Genomic DNA, 20,121 nt, shown 5'->3' on the forward strand with positions numbered 1-20,121 from the left:
TATTTTATTCGCAGTTTTCTGTTAGGGGTGTCAAAAATTCCTCCAAATTTCTGATACACCTAAAACAGGGGTCAAAACGCTTATACATTTGGAGCATTGGCATTCATTTTGCACGTACCTAGTTATTGGGTTGTATTATCATCCACAGAGTTATGAAAAAGTTGTCAAAAAACAAATATATAACAAATAAATGTTACCAAAGACAAGGTAAGTTACTTTTCTACCTAACTGGCTAAGTTTTTAGTGTTTTTATTTAATGTAAAATCTTTATTCAGTTCGAAAAATAGGTAATATTAAGCGCTACCGAAGAACAAGAAATTATCGAAGAATGTGGATTGTAATACAAACCCGGTTATTATTTCAGCGCGATTGATCCGGTCCTTAGATTGATAAAATGACAAATGACAAGTTGCTGGAAGAAATGAGCATCAGGGCCGGGCAATTCAGTTCGAGATAATATGTGTGTGTGTGTGTGTGTGTTTTCGATCAATCGACCCTTTCCCCAATTACAATAATAAAATAACTAAAATAAATTAATTAAAAATAATTTTACCTTAAAACCTGAAATCGATAGATACTGTCATTCGACTTTTCCCCCGAGTTTTTATTTTTCTGCGAAGCTGTTTTTCTCGTTGTCATCTTGATGAATTTTTATTGAAACATCCCAACTAAACAAATCTCTCACCTCTTATTTTTTAAATCTTTTAGTCGTCTGATTATTATTATTGCTATTATTTCTTTGAAACAAGTCATGCAAATGAATATTGGACATACGTAAGTATTATGTAACTTGAATTTCTTTTTATTTTGCAATTTTCTAAATAGTATATTAAAACATGTCACGTTTCATTCTCTACCGTTACGAATACAATGTGATATTGGCTTAAAAGAAGATGAAATTTAAAAGTTAAAACAATGTTTCATATTAAGATTTGGGAAATTTTTACTTTCTTTCCACCTTAACACTCACATTTAAAATGACTTTTACTGATTTTCGAGTATGCTGAAAACGAATATCACATTTAAATTTTGCGCAGACAGTAGTTTTTTTTGGATATTAAGAAATTTTTTTTCAATGTATTACTTAATAATAGGTACGTACAAAATGAATAATCGATGCTCAAAATGTCTAAACATTTTGATCCCTCACTTAAAAATTCACCAAAATCAGAAGATTTACTAAATTTAATGAAATTTTCAGTATTTATCAAATAATGATCACTAAATATAATGAGCGCATTATTTTTATTTGAATTTTAGTTGAAATCTATTATATTGTTTAAACAAAAAACACATTTACTAAAATGGTGGTTTTCAGTAGTAAAAAAAAAAAAAAAAAAAAACTGAATGATTTTATTTTTGCTTTTTTTATGAAAATAAAGCATCGTATTGTAACAATAAAAATAATTTTTTCAGGAACATTATGAAAAAGCCCTTAATGTCCATAAAAGAAAAATTGATTTCTTGAACTAACAATATTATCATCGAATTAAGCATTGTTTATTTAATATTTTCATATACAAAAGAATATAATTGCAAAATAATATTTCCTCTTTTTTTTAAAGATTACATTTTTAACTTAATTTTTATATGTAAGATTCGAATATTATGCTGGCATAAATGAACGTCAGCGGAACATAATCTTTATATGCTCTTGAAAAATAAAAAACTTGAAAACTTTTAAAAGAAGGAACACACAAAAATAATTAGATAAAAAAAAATGGTAAAAATTATACAAACATTTCACGATAGGAATGTACGGATGCACGGCTGGAAACGAAACAAAAAGAAAGAAAACCAGTCGGTTTTGAACCATTTACCACCCTCCAACCACCTGACGTCATTTTCAGATAGCCTTTTGACATTTTGAGCTTCTGTAAAACTCATGCTAGGCAACTTCGTTTGTTTTGATTGTGCAAAGCCAGAGTCTCTCACTTTTTGTGTCTAATTAAGCTACTTTTTGTACAAAAAGGTACATTTTTTTCATTTAATTCAATATCTTAGGCCTTTGCTTTAATAATTATCTTTGAAATAGCCCCAGAAAAACTAATATTTATCTTCCAAGGGATTTTTACAATGATTTTATTTAACTTCCAAATTTAGCTAAACTTGTCAGTTTCTGAATGTCGCCGTGAAAACATTTTTCATTATAACTTTTTTTTAATCATGTGTAAAAATATTTTTTCCTTTTTGAAATTAATTACAATACCGTATCAAACATTTCTGTCGATATAACCCGGCACAGTCCAAAACAATTCCGTCTACATGATCTGGCATGGTACTGAACAATTCTGTCCACACTATCCTGAGCAACTCTTGATATGATCCTTCAAAACTTAGATGTCAATTCTCTCTCTTTTGCATTTTTTAATTGTTGATTTATTATGTCTCACCTGTCCCTTTATCAAGCCATTGTGAGGTGAGCTTATAATGTGCCTGATGCCCCAGGATTTGATGAAGTTTTAGAAAGCCTGTCTTGAGTAATCTGGACCATTGTTCGCCATGATTTTATCTGGACAACGTTTTATCTACCACTACTTTGTTGGTTACTGGTGTTGCCATTTCATCGATGATTGGGTACTTTGAGTACCTGTCGATGGTGAGCAGGAATTGCTCAACATCAATCTTGAATAGGTCTGATGTGATAAACTTCCAAGACTGAGATGGACTGTCGGGTGGGTGCAGTGGTTTGTGCCTGTGCACACCTTGGTGTTCCTGGCAAAGTGTAGAGGATTTGCATATCCTTTCAATATTATTGTTGATATTTACCCAGTATATGCTTTCTCTCACAAGTCGGCATGTTTTCTTTATGCCTTGATGGGTTTGGTGGTGTTGGTATAGGATGTCTTCTCTCAGAGAGTCCAGGATGAGTATTTGTTTACCCTTGAACAAGATTCCAGATTTTATGGCAAATTCATCGCTGAAGGACCAATCTCAGCAAGTAATTCATGGATATCATCCCTCGTATATATTCTCCTTGAGATTCATGATTGGGTCTTTCACTGTTTTGTTTCAGAGCGTTTTCTGGTTTTCAATTGAGAGGCGCATGGTTGAGAAAATCTGATCCTCATCGACTTTAATGTTGATGCTATTCACCTTCTTATCTAGCTCAATTGGTTTGTTGTTTTCAGGGTTAGGCAGTTGACTTAGGTTGTCAGTAAAGATCATTTTGCAGCCCGGTCTGTATGTTACTTGATATCGGTAGCTCTGGATTTTTAATGGCATTTGCTGTAGCAGGTGTGGTGCTGACTGCAATTGTTAACCAGTGGCTTATGAACTGTGATGATGGAAAAAGATTTTCTGTAGAGATAGGTGTGGTATTATTAAATACCATACCTAATTGTCAACATCTCTTATTCAATGTTGCTGAATCTGATTTGTATATCAGTTAATATTTTGTATCCAAATGCAATTGGTTTGCCATCTTAGATCAGTGCTATGCCCAGGCTCTTCTGTGATGCATTCACCTTCAGGGATGTGGGTTTAGTCTGATTGTAGTATAAAAGGCATGTGTAAGTGGTAATCAATTCCTTGAGCTCGCATAGCATGTTTGATTGTCAGGGTCTCAAATCCATGGTGATTAGGATTTAAGAAGATAGCACAATGGGTAAGCTTTTTCAGCAAAATTTGGAATATATGGAAAAAATAATTTAGCATACCTAGAAAACATCATTCCACTTTGTTATTTGTGGATTTGGCATTTGCTTGATGTTGTGCCCCTTAACCAGGTCTGGTTTAATTTCAGTAGAGATGTATATGTTTCCAAAAATGATATACTTGGCTGCTTTATGAAAAATTTCTTGCTATTAAGTACAAGTCCAGTTTCAACTGTTCGAGCCATGAGGTTGTGCAAGTTTTTGTCATGGTCTTCATTGTTTTGGTCATGCATATACATTGTTGGCTATGCTGGCCATGCCATTTAGGCCTTTTAGAATTTTGTCCATTTTCGTTTCGAAGATATAGTGTGAGATTTTGAAACCAAACAGTAGATGTTGCCAGCATACTTGTCCAAATTACATCTTGCAGGTTGTCAACAGTTGTGATTCCTCATTCAAATGTACTGACCAGTATTCTGCCTAGGTATCAAGTTTACTAAGCACATTGGCTTTTACAAATGCTGAGTTTAGCTCTTCCACTGTCAGTATTTTGTGCAGGCATCTTTTGAGGCTGGCATTGAGTTTCTATGGGTCCATGCATATTCAGAGGGACCCGTCTTTCTTTGTTGTGTATGCCAAACCAGTCTGTGTATTCCTCAACTTCCTCAAGGAGCCTGTTAATTTCTTTCTTCAATTCGTCTTTTAGGTGAATACTACATTTGTGTAAAGGGTTGAAGAAAGTTTGTGCATTTTCCTTTAGTAGAAGTTTGTTGGTCACATTAAAATTTCCAATCCTATCAAATTGCCTGGGGTATTTTGGCATAAGTTGGCTGATAAAAGAGATAGGTGTATTTAAACACTTTTTAAAGGTGTCCACATGTATGGCTATTAGCTGCAAATCCTGGTACTTCTGCAACATCAAATGTTGTATTTGTCCACTCTGAGTCCCTATAATGACATGGAAAGCTGGTGGTTCTAAGACATCAAATTTGGTCACCTCTGTATAAGGTGAGTTTCAAATGTGGACAAAGTCACAGAATGGATAGGGCTTTTAGTGATATTTCATACATCTGTTGGAAAGTTCTCAGTGAGAGTGTGTTACCGGTTGCCCCAGAATCGATTTTTATGTGGAGAGTGTGGCGTGTTGTACATTTCAGGTGAAGTGATTTGATATTCAGAGTTGTGTAGACTTTGTCTCTAAGTTCCTTGGCTACACTATCCATGCATTTAATACTGATAGAGAATGTAACTTCATCACTTCTAATATTAATGTGGTTAGTGCTTTCTTTTTATCTCCTACATTCAGTTCTCCTTAGGATTTAGTAGTAGCAGTTGTGAGTCTTGCTCCTGTATCTGCTTTTCTTTTTGTGTTTGCTTGACTTAGTCTTTCTGCATCATCTTGCTCAATGTCCTTTGCATCCATGCAGAGTAAACTCATCACTATATGCTGGGTGTGACATATTGCAGTTCTCACACTTTCCGCTTCAGTTAATGTTTTATTTTCTTTCTGCTTTCAGCATTCCGAGCTGGTTCAGCTGATCATTTCTGGTGGTAAGGGCTTTGTACTTCCGACCTTTGTTCAGTATGTTGGTTATACTGTAGCCTTTTGGCTTGTCGTAGAGCCTGTTCTGGAAAGCATCATATGTTGTTAAAAATATAATGAGCTCTATAAGTCTCTTTCTAATCTCTACATCTGTGCAGTCACATGTTTGTGGTAATGTTGTCGCTTATGTAATGAAGTCATCTAATAATTCAATCGACTTCTGAGCGTACTGCATAATGTGATATCTGTGGATACTAAAATTGGCATTCACTCAAAGCTGACTTTCAAAGAAGTTCCATAAGTGCTCAGATGACTTCTTTTATTGATCCGTGAAGCCACTAGTATTTAAGTGTCTTAAACTTTGGGCCCATATACTACATCATATTTTCGTAGTTTGTTTTATTTCATCACTTATTTCTTCATCTCTGTGTGTAGAGTCATTTTTTCTTTACTCAGATCTGGTTCAGATTGTCAGGCGATGTGCCTAATTGTTTTTCTTATTTTATATATATTTACTATTTTATATATATTTACTATTATTGTATATTTTTTATCCACGGCATCAGCTATTTTTTATCTCCTGAAAAGTGTTTTTCATTTTAAGAATAGGTATGATGAAAATAATGTCTACTTAGGGTTTGCATTATGGCGCTGTTTTTTTTTTTTTAAGACTGAGATGCCACAGTAGTTGTTACAAAGATCATCATGATCTACAAAAACAAAGGAGAAAGGTGTGACTGCACCAACTACCGTGGCATTTTGCTCTTAAGTGTTGTCGGTAAAGCCTTCCCCCATGTTCTCCTCAACAGATTTCAGGCCCTTGCAGAGTGTGTCTACCTAGAGCCACAGTGCGGCTTCAGGAACGCCAAATCAACCATCGATATGGTGTTCTCCATAAGAAAATTACAGAAGAAATGTCATGAACAGAGACAACCCCTCTATCTGGCTTTTGTAGACCTAATCAAGGCCTTTGACCTGGTTAGCAGAGATGAACTCTTTTCCCTTCTCCAGAGGATTGAATGCCCTCCCAAACTCTTGAGCCTAATTGTTTCTTTCCACGAGCACATAAACGGAGCAGTACAGTTTGACGGGTCAAGCTCTGAACCCTTCCTAATTACATTTTCTGAAATCTTCTCCCTACTTCTTTCATATGCCTTTAAAGATTCTGATCATGACGTATATATACACACAAGGAGCAGTGGGGGACTTTTCAACCTAGCATGTTTTCATGCAAAGAGGAAGGTGCTGAAAGTTCTCATCAGAGAACTGCTCTTTGCTGATAATGCTGCCCTTGCTGCACATTCTGAGGAAGCACTGCAGTGGCATGCAAGGAGTTTGGCCTAACCATCAGCCTAAAGAAAACTGAGATCATGTGCCAAGAAACACACAAGGCGCCAACCATAAGCATACCCTTGCAGTGGTGGACAGGCTCACATACCTTAGTTCGACCATCTCTAGCAACCTCTTCTTTGATTCCGAGCTGGATGCAAGGATTGACAAAGCAGCCACAGTAATCGCCCACCTCACCAAGCTAGTGTGGGAAAACGATATGCTGACCATAAACATTAAGATGTGAGTCTATCAGGCAGTTGTGCTGAGCACTCTCCTATTCAATAGTAAAGCATGGACCCCCTACTCCTACCAGGAAGCTAGACTAAATGCTTTCCACCTTCTCTGCATTCGCAGACTGCTTGGCCTTACCTGGCAGGACCATGTCACCAACATCAACGTCCTAGCCAAGGCGTGAATGCCCAGCATGTATGCCATCTTGATAATCAAACGTCTGTGCTGGCTGGGCCATGTAAGCAAGATGGATGATGGACGAACCCTAAAGACCTTTTGTTTTGGGGAGTTTGCCTCTGGCACAAGACCTACTGGCTGACTGGCCCTCCGTTACAAGGATGTCTACAAGCATGATCTGAAGGGCGGCAGTTTCAGCCCCTCAAAGCTTGAGATTGCTGCCTCAGACCATGAGGGCTGGCGAACCACCATCCGGCGTGTGGCTAAGAGAAAGAAGAACCGCATGTTGGCAGAAAAAGCGGGCCTGTAGAAAGGAGAAGACAGATCCAGCTTCATCCCTGGCCCAGGCAGAGAGACAGAAAAGCTACATCTGCAGCAACTGTGGCAGGTCCTGTGGCTCCTGCATCGGCCTGCACCATAAGCTGCAACCCTAAACTGAATCAGGTCATGGAATTTCATGATCTCTCGAGATCGATGGAGCCAGCAACAATGGCGCTGTGTGTATTATTTCATCAAGTAGCATGTCACATGCTGTTTTTTTTTTTGTGTTTCGTAATACAATCCATATATATTTTACATACCAACCTATTTATTTTTAGTTCACAGTGGACTAGAAATAAAGGGAACAACCACAACTACCACCATCAAGTGATAGTTCGTATATAGTTAAGAAATCAGTGTCAAACGATAGAGTGACCATCATTGCAACTTTATTCAGGAGAGTGCCTGGATCAGTCAGATTTACATCCAGTCCCAGGCAATCCAAAGCAAATAGTATCTGCATATATATATATATATATATATATATATATATATATATATATATATATATATAATCATGATGACAAGAAGTTCTTGCAGTTTTTTAACTTTTAAATTCAGATGAACATATATCGGCTCAAACAAAAATTTATTGATCGAAATAAGCACCATCAGAATCAACATACTTTTGCTAAAGCAAAACAAGTGTATTTATGCCAGTAACATAAAAATCTTGTGTTCTGGTGGCGATATACTCACTAAAGGCGTTTTACTATCGTTTAGGTTTTTGAAGCATTTCTCATGCAGAAAGTTGTTGAAATGCTTGAAAAAGTGGTAGTCGGTAGGTTTTTATTTTATTTTTTAAAATCAATTTTCACCCCAAACAAGGCACAGTGCCACTTTGAAATAGCGGGCTACTATTGGGGACATAAGTTGCAGGGGCATTATGAAGGGAGATGAGTAGTAAGATGTTTGTTCACATTACACTTGAACTTCTTCATATCAGTACAGTTGGGAGAGCAGAATCCCAGAAGGGAGTTCCAAAGTCTTGCAGTTCTGGGGAAGAAACTTTTGGAGTAAAAGGCTTTCTTACACCTAGGGATCTCTACTGTAAATGGGTGGGACTTAGGTGAGAGATCTGGAGAATATGACAGGTTTAGGCAGAGTTTTGTAGCCTAATTCGTTCAACTTGTGCAGGGTCTGTTTAACAACATGCATTGTCGTGGTGTATACTTGGGCCTTTTGTATTGACAAATGTTGAGTGTTGTAAAAGTTTCTGATGCTTTTCATCCATTTGGTGACAATACCTCTCCACTGTAATGGTTTCGTCTGCATTGAAAAAACTAATGAATTAAACCAGTTGCAGACCACCAGTCAGCATGACCTTCATTTGGTACAACTCTGGCTTCAAGAAATGTCGTGAAACTTTGTTGGCATCTAACCACTGAGCTGAGCATCGCTAGTTGTCGTACAGAACCCATTTTTCATCCCAAGTCACAAATCAGTTGAGAAACGGGTCATTCTTGTTGTGTAAACGAAGGGAAGATGACACTTCATAAGTGTTTCTTTTAGTTGTTCAATTTGTGAGGCATCCATTTATAAAGTTTTTTTCTTTCCAATCTCTCTCAAGTTGTTGGAAATCATTATATGTGTTATGTCTATGTCAGAAGCAAGTTCTCAAACAGTTGTGCATTTGACTAGGCTCTTAATTAATCGTTGTCAACATCGAATGGCTGACTGCTATGCTCATCACCTTCAAGATTCTCGTCACCACCAGAAAATTTCTTAAACCACCATTGTGCGTTCAGCAGTAGTTCCTGGGCCAAACGCTTCGTTGATATTACTGTTTCAGTAGCTTTTCAGCCTAGCTTGAATTAAAATATAAAAATGTGAAAATTTGCTTTTTTGCCATCTTGTATTCAAGGTTCTAAAAAGAAAGCATAATTGTTTTAAAACGATTGTAATTTAAACGATTAGCTAGAGTGAAAATCGCTCTTTAAAACGGTAAAATCAGGTATTATAACGAAAACCTATTTGAAAATACATCGTTTGAAATCAAAATTAAAAATTCTACAAGAACTTTTTAGTCAACCTTATATATATATATATATATATATATATATATAATTAAAATTATTATTATTACAATATAAAAATATGATAAAATAGTACTAATAATAATAACCACAATAACAAAAACGATAATTATAACAATCTGTAAATATAAAAGCGAAAATGTATGTTTGTATGTTCGCTTTTTCTGTATGTCTACAAAAGGCTTCTTTCAGAGAAGCGGTTGGTCACTTCACAACTTTTTAAAACTTTTTATATCACATATAGATCGTAATATCTCACAGTTAACAACGAAGCTCGCCTGTCTATTTAATTTGCTTGATTTCCGGAAGATAAATATTCAACATTTGTTGCTCGCCGCATGTAGGTTAGTCTTTTTCCTATAACATCTTGGGAAAATAAAAATCCTGCAGTCAAACTTGACCTCATTAACTCCTTAAAACGGGCACCTGCCAAATCCAAGTAATTAAATAAATTCAAACGTGTTTCCGTGTTTGCGGTGGGGCAATGGTTAACGTCGCACGTTTTTTTTTTCACACTTTAATTTACAACTTTGCCTCAACGGTTCGGGTTTGATCCTCATACTTACTTTTTTTTTAACCCGCCCCCCCACACACACCTCCAAACACCTGGGCAACGCCGGGTACCCCTCGCTAGTCTATATATATAAAAGCGAAAATGTATGTATGTATGTATGTATGCATGTACGCTTTTCCTCGATGTCCACAAAAGGCTTCTTTCAGAGAAGCGCTGGCTCACGTCACAACTTCTTAAAACTTTTTATATCATCTATAAATTGTAATATCTCACACTTAACTACGGAGCTCGCCTGTCTATTTAATTTTATTGACTTTCAAACGTTAATTATTCCACATTTCCCGCATCGGCACGCATTACATTCGGTTTTCGGTATAAACAAAAAGCGAAACTCGACTCTAATCACTGGCCGAAAGCCAGTGGTCTCTAGAGAGCTAAGTAACGTTTGGTCAATGTCGACTTCGTCATATCAGACGGTAGCTTTCATTTCGAGACGAGACGTTCCCCCTAATAAACAGGGAGCGGGTTTTTAAAAACAAACAAACCGATTTATTGACCTCATTAAAAACTGTCCCGCACAAAATGCTAACTGCTGAATACCTATCGCCGTCACGTCAATCAAAAACGCGCACCTATTTTTTTTTCACACTTTACTATTTTCCAACTGCGCGTCAAGGCTTCATTTTTTTTTCACGGGCACCTGTTTTTTTTTCACATTTCGGGTTTTTTTCACACACACCTACAAACCCCCGGGCAACGCCGGGTACCCCTCGCTAGTAATCAATAAATCAACAAATGCATGAATGAATACTCTAATATAACATAAAATGTAAATAAACATCCAGATTTAAACTATGTCATCTCCGATGAAGGAAACAATCCTTGCTAACACAAGAAAGTAACAAATGCGTGCATTTATTGACTACAGTAAATGGGTGTGTGAGTAACTAAGAATCTGATTGGCTGACTAGCAAACCCAGTACCATAGCTATATATATATATAAAAACATGAACTAACATCAATTCCATGCAATAGCTTAACAAATCCCCACAAAGATGCAACGTAGAAAATTCTGTATTGCTTGTCATATATATTTTCAAAACTTTATTTATCTATCTATCTGTATATATATATATATATATATATATATATATATATATATATATATATATATATATATGTGTGTGTGTGTGTGTAAAATAAAAACTCCAGTTCGTATAAACTAGTACGAAAAAAAAAGTTTTTGGTTTTTTTTTGACATTATTTTCAATTTAAAAGAAAATATGTAAAGTGAAAAACAAATTTTAAAAAAATTGAAAAGAAAAAAAATGGGTGGGGGAATTACATTTTAAATATACAACTAATTTTAGACGTTAAGTATTTGATCGGGGTGGGAAATGTTTTTCTAGTGGAATGGTAATTAGTTAATTCCCTCTTAATCGTAAAATCGTTTGTTTAGTCAGTTCTTTTTAATCGTAAAAGCGTGTGTCTAGTCTTTTAATCGTAAAATCATTTGCTTAGTCATTAAATCGTAAAATCGTTTGCTTAGACTTTTTAATCGTAAAATCGTCTGTTTCGTTAAATTTTCAGTCTTTTGCATCTAATGCAATAGCTTTTCATTTTTGTTTCGTTTCTCATACAAGGTGTTAATATAATACGGTTGTTATTTGTTTCGAAAATGTATGGTAAAATACACAGAAAATATAGGAAAAGAAAAATAGAGTATTTCCCACCCTGATAGACCAATTTACAGATGTAAATTGGTTTATCAGGGTGGGAAATATATGTACATATGCACAAAGGGAGGGACAATGAACTTAGTTTTTAATCGTGTGTAATTAGTTAATTTCGTTAGTCTTCGATTCTCTGTAATAAATGTTTAATTTTCGGTTTTTAAAGTTTTCGCGAAGACGTTTTTTTTTTTGTTTTTTTTTTGTTTATTAATCGAGTTAGTTTTCGTATTTATTTCTTCACAGGGGAAGAATAGAATTTTTAAACGGCATGTATGTATTTATATGTATGTATATGTATATCTTTTTGTTTTAGTAACCCATGTTAATCGATTAGAGTTTTTAAACGAGTAGTATTGGAATAACAATTTTAAACGTTAATCAAAATGCGTAGAGATTTTATTTTTATAATAGTAAATTTGTTTTAGTCGCGTAGTTTTTGTTTTTATTTTTTTTATTAACGAATTAGTGCCGGGGTAGAGAAATGAATTCTATACGTTAAGTGAAACATGTAGGGGTGTCTTATTTTGATGTTATTCTTTTCATGATTATTTTTCCAAGTGACTAGGAAGCGTGGATGGATCACCTTGGCCGACTCGAATGCACTCGCCCACCAATCTTTTATATAAAGAGCCCGATTAAGTTAGTTTTGTGTTTTTGCAGTATGCCACTTAACGAGGGTTCGCTAGAGACTGATCTGCTCTGGTGGGGTCGGCTTAGGGAGGACGGTATGATGTTGAAAGACCCGAAACCGCTCAATGATCTAGGCCTAGAACATCACTGAAGATACCCTCGAAAAGGAAAAATAACACGAATTTAAGTGCATACGTTTGAACTATATATATATGTATACTTCACTCCGTTTCAGCTTTTCTCAAAATACTATGCATAGTTTATATCTATATTTGTATCTATTTAGTAGACACTTATTATCTATAGTTTATACTTATATTTGTGATTACATCTATATTGAATAAATACTTATTAGTCAGAGTATATATCTATACTTAAAATTATATCAAGTAGATGCTCTTATTTCTTTCCCTTTTGTGGGCTAAAGTATGTGGTGTGGTTTTTGCATGAAAACTAAATCTAAAATTCTTATAACATTTTGAATCGTACTTTAACTCTTTATCTTATTGTTATTCTACTTATATATGAACAACTTTTAGACCATATTTTATTCCTCCTTTAAAGCCAATAGATATCTAATGTTTACACCCGTTTCTTTAAACTTACCCACCTCTTTTCCACATAACAAGAGAACTGTATCCTTCAATTCTCTTTTAATTCTTTTTAGGAGAAGTGTAACGTTTTAGTAGATACATATATCCTTAGTACTAACTACCCATGCAGTGGTACAGAAATACCTAGTTTAGAACCCAGGCGCTAGTCTCCCCCTTTTGGTGCTGATGGGCCCATAGATCTTCTCAGCCTATTCATCTAGAAGGGAAATTCTGATGTTTAAACCTGTGCTACTAATCTCATACGTTTTTGGAACCAGACAGATGTGAGAGGGACGCATCCTTAATCCCTAGAGCTGGTGATACAAACAAATTACCGGTTTGCAAACTTAAACTGTTTAAGGAGTAGATAGGCTCTGTCTATCGCCTGACTTTTATATTTCTTTGCCTAACAGCCAGGTGTAGAGGTGTGATCACAGGGACTTAGAAGAGACACCTAGTGCTTGGTCTCGTTTTGTGACTAGGTTCAGTGAATGGTGTTCCCCACTTCTGCCTCATTCCCTTCCTATAAAACAGGGTATCTTGAGGGTGCTTGCTTGCTGCATATGTCCATGTGATTTGACTAGACAACTTATGTCTGACAGCTTTGAAGTTCCTAGTTTAACAGTTTATCAGGCTGCTGTATTCCGACTAACAGTACTGGATCTCTAACGCTGTAGGGAAAATTGTAGTGTGACTGCAGTGACGGAGTCGGGCTGCTAAGGATGGCATGTGCGAACTCAAAACCCGACCGATGGAACAAGTCTCACTTTTTTTAGCCATGCTACGTCCCCCTCACCAGAGAATGACTTGATATTATGACTGCTTATCCACACCTTCGCCATAGTCGGGCCGAAATAGCTTGAAGCAAAATGTAGTAGGCAAAAAAAAAAATTAGGAACACAGATAGGAAATAGTCAGTATCGCCCATCTCTAGAAGAGAGGGATTACTTGGCTGTGATAACCGTAGAGAAAAAAAGGAGAAAAACAAAAAAAACTCGCTTCTCGCAGACAAGTGGTTCGTCACAAAGAACAATCCAATCACCAGAACCACCTACACACAATCTGCAGGACACGGCTCACTGCTTTCCAGCGTCTTGCCTTTATACCGGCCAGGAATTATTTATTTGCATAATCGCGCGAGAGTAGACACGATTCTACAAGAATTGCATGGGGTCAACACTAATAAAAACCCATTGCCACCATCTTGGAACTCTCTCTTCCGTTCAGCCTGACACAGAACAGACGTATCCGAGGTAAGCTCTCTATTTCCCCTAATTTGTGTTATTGCTAATTCTGCTACATTTTTCTATTAGAAACTCTTTGGTAATACTTAGAGCAACTGCTGCATCACTGGTTAAGCTATGAATACTGACTATTAGAGCAACCTAACCTAGGAGAAATATGAAAAGGTTGTCGCGGTGGAAATCACCGCTTCAATATATTCTTTGGTTTTCTCCCCTGTCCGCCCCCTTATGCCCCCCTTTACCTTAAAACATGACACGGCGAGAGCATGAGTGTAGAAACCAGCAAACAGATCCGGCCGCAATGAATTCCTTCACCCTTTCTTTCTCCCGTTTATCATCAACTCGTGACTTAAATATATCACAAAAAAACACCATTAAAACAGGCGATTAACATTTATCCTTTAGACAAAATTAATTTTAAATGGAATCAATATGCTCACAATCTACTTTTGATTGCATAAATTTCCGTCTAAAATTAATTAGAATCGTTTGTTTGTGTTCACAAAACGACCATATTAATATCACGCCGACAACATGAATACGGCTTGTCTTGGCCAAATCAACCAGGTCGGCTAGGGGGCTAAGAGTGCCCCTGAAACAGGAGATCCAAACACGGCCATAGGATCTCATGCAGCAGCAGCGCTCAAACTCCAGTTCTAGTACCAGCAGCCGCTACCGCAGTAATTCAAAGAGCCCTTTTCAGGGCTAGGTTCCTCCAGAAGACCTCCCCTTTGTTTACTCTGTTTAGCCTTTCCTGACCACAGTGCAGTGCAGCCGCAGCAGTAATCCGAAGAGCCCTTTTCAGGGCTAGCTTCTACGAAAGACCTTCCCCTTCGTTTTACGGCCTGTTGCCTCCTGCAGCTCCAGCTTCCTGCAGCCTCCAACTTTCCTGCATCTCGTGCCTGCAGCTACAGCCTTCTGCATCTCCTGCCTGCAGCTACACCTTCCTACATCTCCCGCCTGCTTCCTGCAGCTCCAGCTTCCTGCATCCCCTTCCTGCAGCTCCAGCTTCCTGCATCCCCTGCCTCCTTCATTTCCAGCCTTCAGCTTTCTGCACCTCCTGTCTGCAGCCCCAGACTTCTTCTTGCAACACCTGGCCCTGCTTCGCAGTCTGTTCCCTTCCTTTTCCAGTCCCGGACGCCATTCCTAGACCGCTCCTGGGTCAAGGCCCCCGGTCCCTGATTAACCTAGACTCGGTCAAGTCACTCGTTCCTGACAACCAGCCGACCAATCAAGATGAGGACGAGGACTCTTGATCGAACACATCCTTTGTTTTTTACAAATAAAAGCGCGATTTTTCGTCCTTTAAACGAACATTCCTGTATCTGTCATTCTTCTTGCCTATTCACCGTTTTTCTGCCTGTGTCTACCTTGTTAGTTGTTGGGTCGATTGTCTCCGGACGACTGGCCCCCGCAACAAGATACGCCACAAACCTCTTGCAAAGGAACACTTATTGCCTATGAACACTTATTCAGTAAGTGTTCAAAACTGTTGCAAAGTTACTTAAAACTAATATATCTCTTTTGCAAGACATGTCTGAGAAAAAGGAGCATATCAACATTAATAACTTTTCATAATTGTGAAATATTTAAAGTGGTTACTTAAATAACTTCAAGGCAGTATCATAGTAGGGATAATGAATTACACTGTAAAAAAGTACTTCTGAAAGGCTAGAAAATGGTGGGAGAAATAGCCTAATATTATTTTGAAGAATTTTGAGCACTAATCTGGATAGTTATCTTACTGAATAAGTGTTCATGGACAATAAGTGTTCCCTAGCATGAGGCTTGTGGTGTACCTTTTAACATCTCTCCCAGGTGGCTCTAATAGTCAGTATTAATAGCTTAACCAGTCAATCATATTGTATAGAGTGAAAACCCGGCTGTACTTATATTTATTACATCAGTCTTGTATGTAGCTTTGTAAAGCAGCAAATACAACAATGAGATTTTTATGTTTCTGAATGTTTTAAATGAGGATTAGTTATTCATATTATTTGGATTCAGCAGACGAATCTTGAGCATCATTTTCACGTTTCGCTCAATATAACCTTCAACGCTTTTTAGGTGTATCTTGCCGAACTCTGGAATTTGGATGGAATTTCGAATTTATTTACTTCATAGGGATAGCATGCTCTTGTTCCATCAGTCATGTCTGAATAAAGGTCATAAGTAATTTGCAAATGATTCTTTTTTTCATCAAAGTAAAGGTCAAATACATCACAAAGATTAGATTTTGCAACAATTTTTAGGTAAGAAGTAATTTATGTCAGAAAAGATTATGCAAAAGAGATATATTTATTTGGACTTATAACCTTAGTAAACCAATGTTTAAAATTTGAACTTGTGTAAAGAACGGAAATAATTAAGTTTTAAAAATAAAGCTTAAGTGTTTAGGGGAAAATCGTTTTTGATGTAATTGGAAAAGGTAAGTCTAGTTTTATAAGATCTGGCCCTAAAGTCGCACTTAAAAATCTTATTAATAAAAGTTATTTTCAAGAAGGAAATGAATTACTATTGTGGTTAGTTGAAATCTGGATATGAATCTTCGTCTTTAGATGCTAAATTATACTTGCATAGATGCGAATATATATAAATAACTTCCATATATAAATTTTTATAACACATAATCTTTTCAATATTCGTAAGTGTTAGACTAAGCTATAATAAAAATATTGTAATGTATAAATTACATGAAATGTAAGGAAAAGTATATAACCATGTTTACCAAAAATCAATTTTTTATTTGCAGCATGCAATTGTTTCAGTTTGCCACCAAGATATCTTTTTTATCAAAATGTACGAGACATTTAATTTCTTGATTAGACCATCTAAAAAATAGAAACTATCCTTCCAGACAAAGAAAAACAGTGTTACTTTCTGCATCTATTTTATCTTTTCTTTCATTATGTAAAGTATCCTTTTTCACAATGAGATTGTTTATTTAAACCCATACTTTCAAATCATTAGATCTTAATATCGTATATATAATTTGTCATTAGTAATTCATATTAATTCTAGAGACATACACGCTTTTCATGGTAATATTTTGATAATTTGGTGGCTACCAGTTTGAATATTATTTTATTTTATGTACCTTAAAGAACTAAAGTTAATATGTAAGCATAATAAAAGTTTGGATATCGCAGTGAAAGATTTTTGTTTATAAATAATTTGATAAAAGAAAAGGCTTTTTCCTCGCTTAATATGGGACAAATATGACACAATATAATTATAATATATTGCATTTTATATATTCTATTGCACAGTATTGTCTGAGGCTCTCATAGTAGCAAGATTTACACATGACTTTTATTTTGTACATAAATAAAATTCCTCATATTAAAATTAGTATGTAGATTAGTGTTTAATGCTATAAGTAAGCATGACTAATGCAATACGTTGCGTAAAAGATAAACTTAGACTAAATGATTTAAAGACATTGTATTTGTGCTAATGTCATTTCTCGTTTATTTACAGATATAAATAAATGAAGAAAAAGATGATTTATCAACAAAAAATGAAAGAAAATTTAAACATCCAAGTCAGTAGTTTTCTAGAAGATCTACAAAGATTTACAGTGAAAGAATTATTTTACTTTAAATTGTTGATATCTACATTTTATAATAAATTACTTTGTAATAAAACTCATACAAACCTTCTTAAAATCACATTACGTTATAGCAAAGTTTATTGAACAGACATTTGTCACTAAAAACCAACATGCAGAGGCATACAGGTAAGGAAATGTTTACTTGTAAAGTTTGTCAGGCTACATTTTCAGAGGATAAGCACCTTGAAAGTCACATGGAACTACATGCAAATATGAAACCGTTTTCTTGTGAAGTTTGTGGGTCTAAATTTTCGACAAATTCTAATTTGAAAGTCCACATGCGCATACACACAGGGGAAAGGCCATATTCGTGCCAGATTTGTGGATCAGCGTTTGCACAGAATTCCAGTTTAAAAAAACACATGCAAACACACACTGGAGAGAAACCTTATTCTTGTCAGGTTTGTGGATCAGCATTTTCACGAAAGTCCACCGTAAACAAACACATGCGAACACACAGTGGTGAAAAACCATATTCTTGTGAAATTTGTAACTCTGCATTCATAGAAAGTTCAAGTTTAAAAATCCACATGCGTGTACATACTGGTGAAAAACCATATTCATGTCAAATCTGTGGCTCATCATTTTCCGAGAATTCCTTGCTGAAAGGACACATGCGAACACACACAGGTGAGAAGCCATATACTTGTGCAGTTTGCCAATCTTCATTTGCATTACCGTCATCTTTAAAACTACATGTGAGAAAACACACAGGAGAAAAACCATATCATTGTCAAGTTTGTGGGTCTGCATTTGCACAGAATTCTGGCTTAAAAACTCATCTTCGAATACACACAGGCGAGAAACCATTCTCCTGTCAAATTTGTGGCTGGTCATTTTCACAGAAAGCTTATATGCAAAGACATATGCGTGTACACACAGGCGAGAAACCATATTCTTGTGAGGTTTGTGGATTGTCATTTGCACAGAGTTCAACTTTGAAATCACACATGAACATACACACCGGAGCCAAACCATTTTCATGCGACGTTTGCTCATCTGCATTCGCTCAACATGCTACACTAAACATCCACATGCGAACCCATTCAGGTGAGAAACGATTTCATTGTAGAATTTGTACATCTGCATTTTCCATAGAATATGCATTGAAACTACACATGAGAACTCACACAGGTGAGAAGCCATATTCTTGTCCAATTTGTAGAACTGCATTTTCATTGTATTCTACTTTGAAAAATCATATGAGAAGGCATATGTAAGTGTAACCATATTTAAACAACGCACAGTTCTAAAACCCTACGTGCACAGTATGGTCGATACTCAAAAATACAATTGTGAATAATCTAGGTTTTCTGTCCAATCATAGTGGATTAAATAAAGGCTTCCATTTGAAATTTTGTGCAGTTTGACACAAATGTCTGTGTTTGACAGAAAGATTGCTGATACATCTGAAGAAGATCTGAAGTTACATCGACCGAGTCTTTCTGAAAATAACACTTAAAATGAGAACAGTAGTCTGAATAATTTAGTTTATTTTCAAACTATAAAACAAGCATCCTTCATATTTTCATTTTCGTCTCTCCACCATCTTTTATCATTCAGCCCATTTATCTAAACCTGGCAAGAAACTTTGTCCTAGACCAGTGGTTCTAAGCATTTTGCAGTCTTAGAACTCTTTCGTCAGAATGATTCCCTTCCTTTTTCAGTAATGATGACCATGTTATTTGTGGCTTTGAATTCAATTTTTTGTGGTGTCAATTCATCCTCTGTAAACTTGAAATCCTCCTTGTGCCCTAGATTAAACTAGGACAAAATTATTGGACTTAATTTATTTACATTTTGACACAAGCAGATAAGTACATAAACTTCAATATAAAACACAAAAAAGTTGTATTACACTTACATTAAGTTATATTTGTAGTGATATCTTAGAAAATTAATAAAATAATAAGGACAAAATAAAAGAACAATATTAACCACATAAAAATGAACATAAATTATTTAAGTGGTGGTAGTTAAGTGAGTGATGGATACTAAGTGGTTAACGTACAGACTGAAAACCCGGTTGTATCAAGTTTGAATCCAGTTAGTTCTATGAAAACACTTGGATCAAACCCATATCTGACTTTGTATTTAACCTACTAGAAAGGAGATGAGTAAAATAACAAATGACGTAGAAAAAGGACAAATGTAACAATAAATGGCAGATGGTTCCTCTACAAAATATATTCGTCTCCAATAGGATTCAAACATGTGGAGAAACCTAAATTGTAACAATCATTTTGGGACTATTTAATTCCATTTTAATTTTAAATAAATTGAAATTAACTGAACATGTCATCTGACTTAACTATCTATAGATTTCTTTCGCTTGTTCTCACTCTGTGTTGATTCAGTCACTTTGTTATAATTTGTAATGACTGGAAGAAGTCTAAGAAAAAGTAAATCTCTTCCAGATAATTTACATAGTGTTTTCATTTATACAGTTAACACAAGTAAATTAGATAGTAAAATAATAAGACTATATACTTCAATATTATACATAAGGATTATGATTATCATGACATCTGTTAAGGTTCGAGACAATGGATATGTC

At 35.7% G+C, this 20,121-nt stretch overlaps 1 long non-coding RNA gene across 1 annotated transcript; it reads left to right on the top strand.

Moving 5' to 3' along the window:
• The first annotated feature begins 634 nt into the window (after positions 1-634).
• On the top strand, positions 635-19,858 carry LOC145246556 (uncharacterized). Its single transcript, XR_013863132.1, has 2 exons — positions 635-774; positions 17,432-19,858. It is a non-coding gene; the product is annotated as an uncharacterized LOC145246556 (long non-coding RNA).
• The last annotated feature ends 263 nt before the right edge of the window (positions 19,859-20,121 follow it).

Source organism: Euprymna scolopes, chromosome 24, assembly GCF_053919585.1.
Source record: "Euprymna scolopes isolate OS-2025 chromosome 24, ASM5391958v1, whole genome shotgun sequence".
NCBI classification, from domain to species: domain Eukaryota; kingdom Metazoa; phylum Mollusca; class Cephalopoda; order Sepiida; family Sepiolidae; genus Euprymna; species Euprymna scolopes.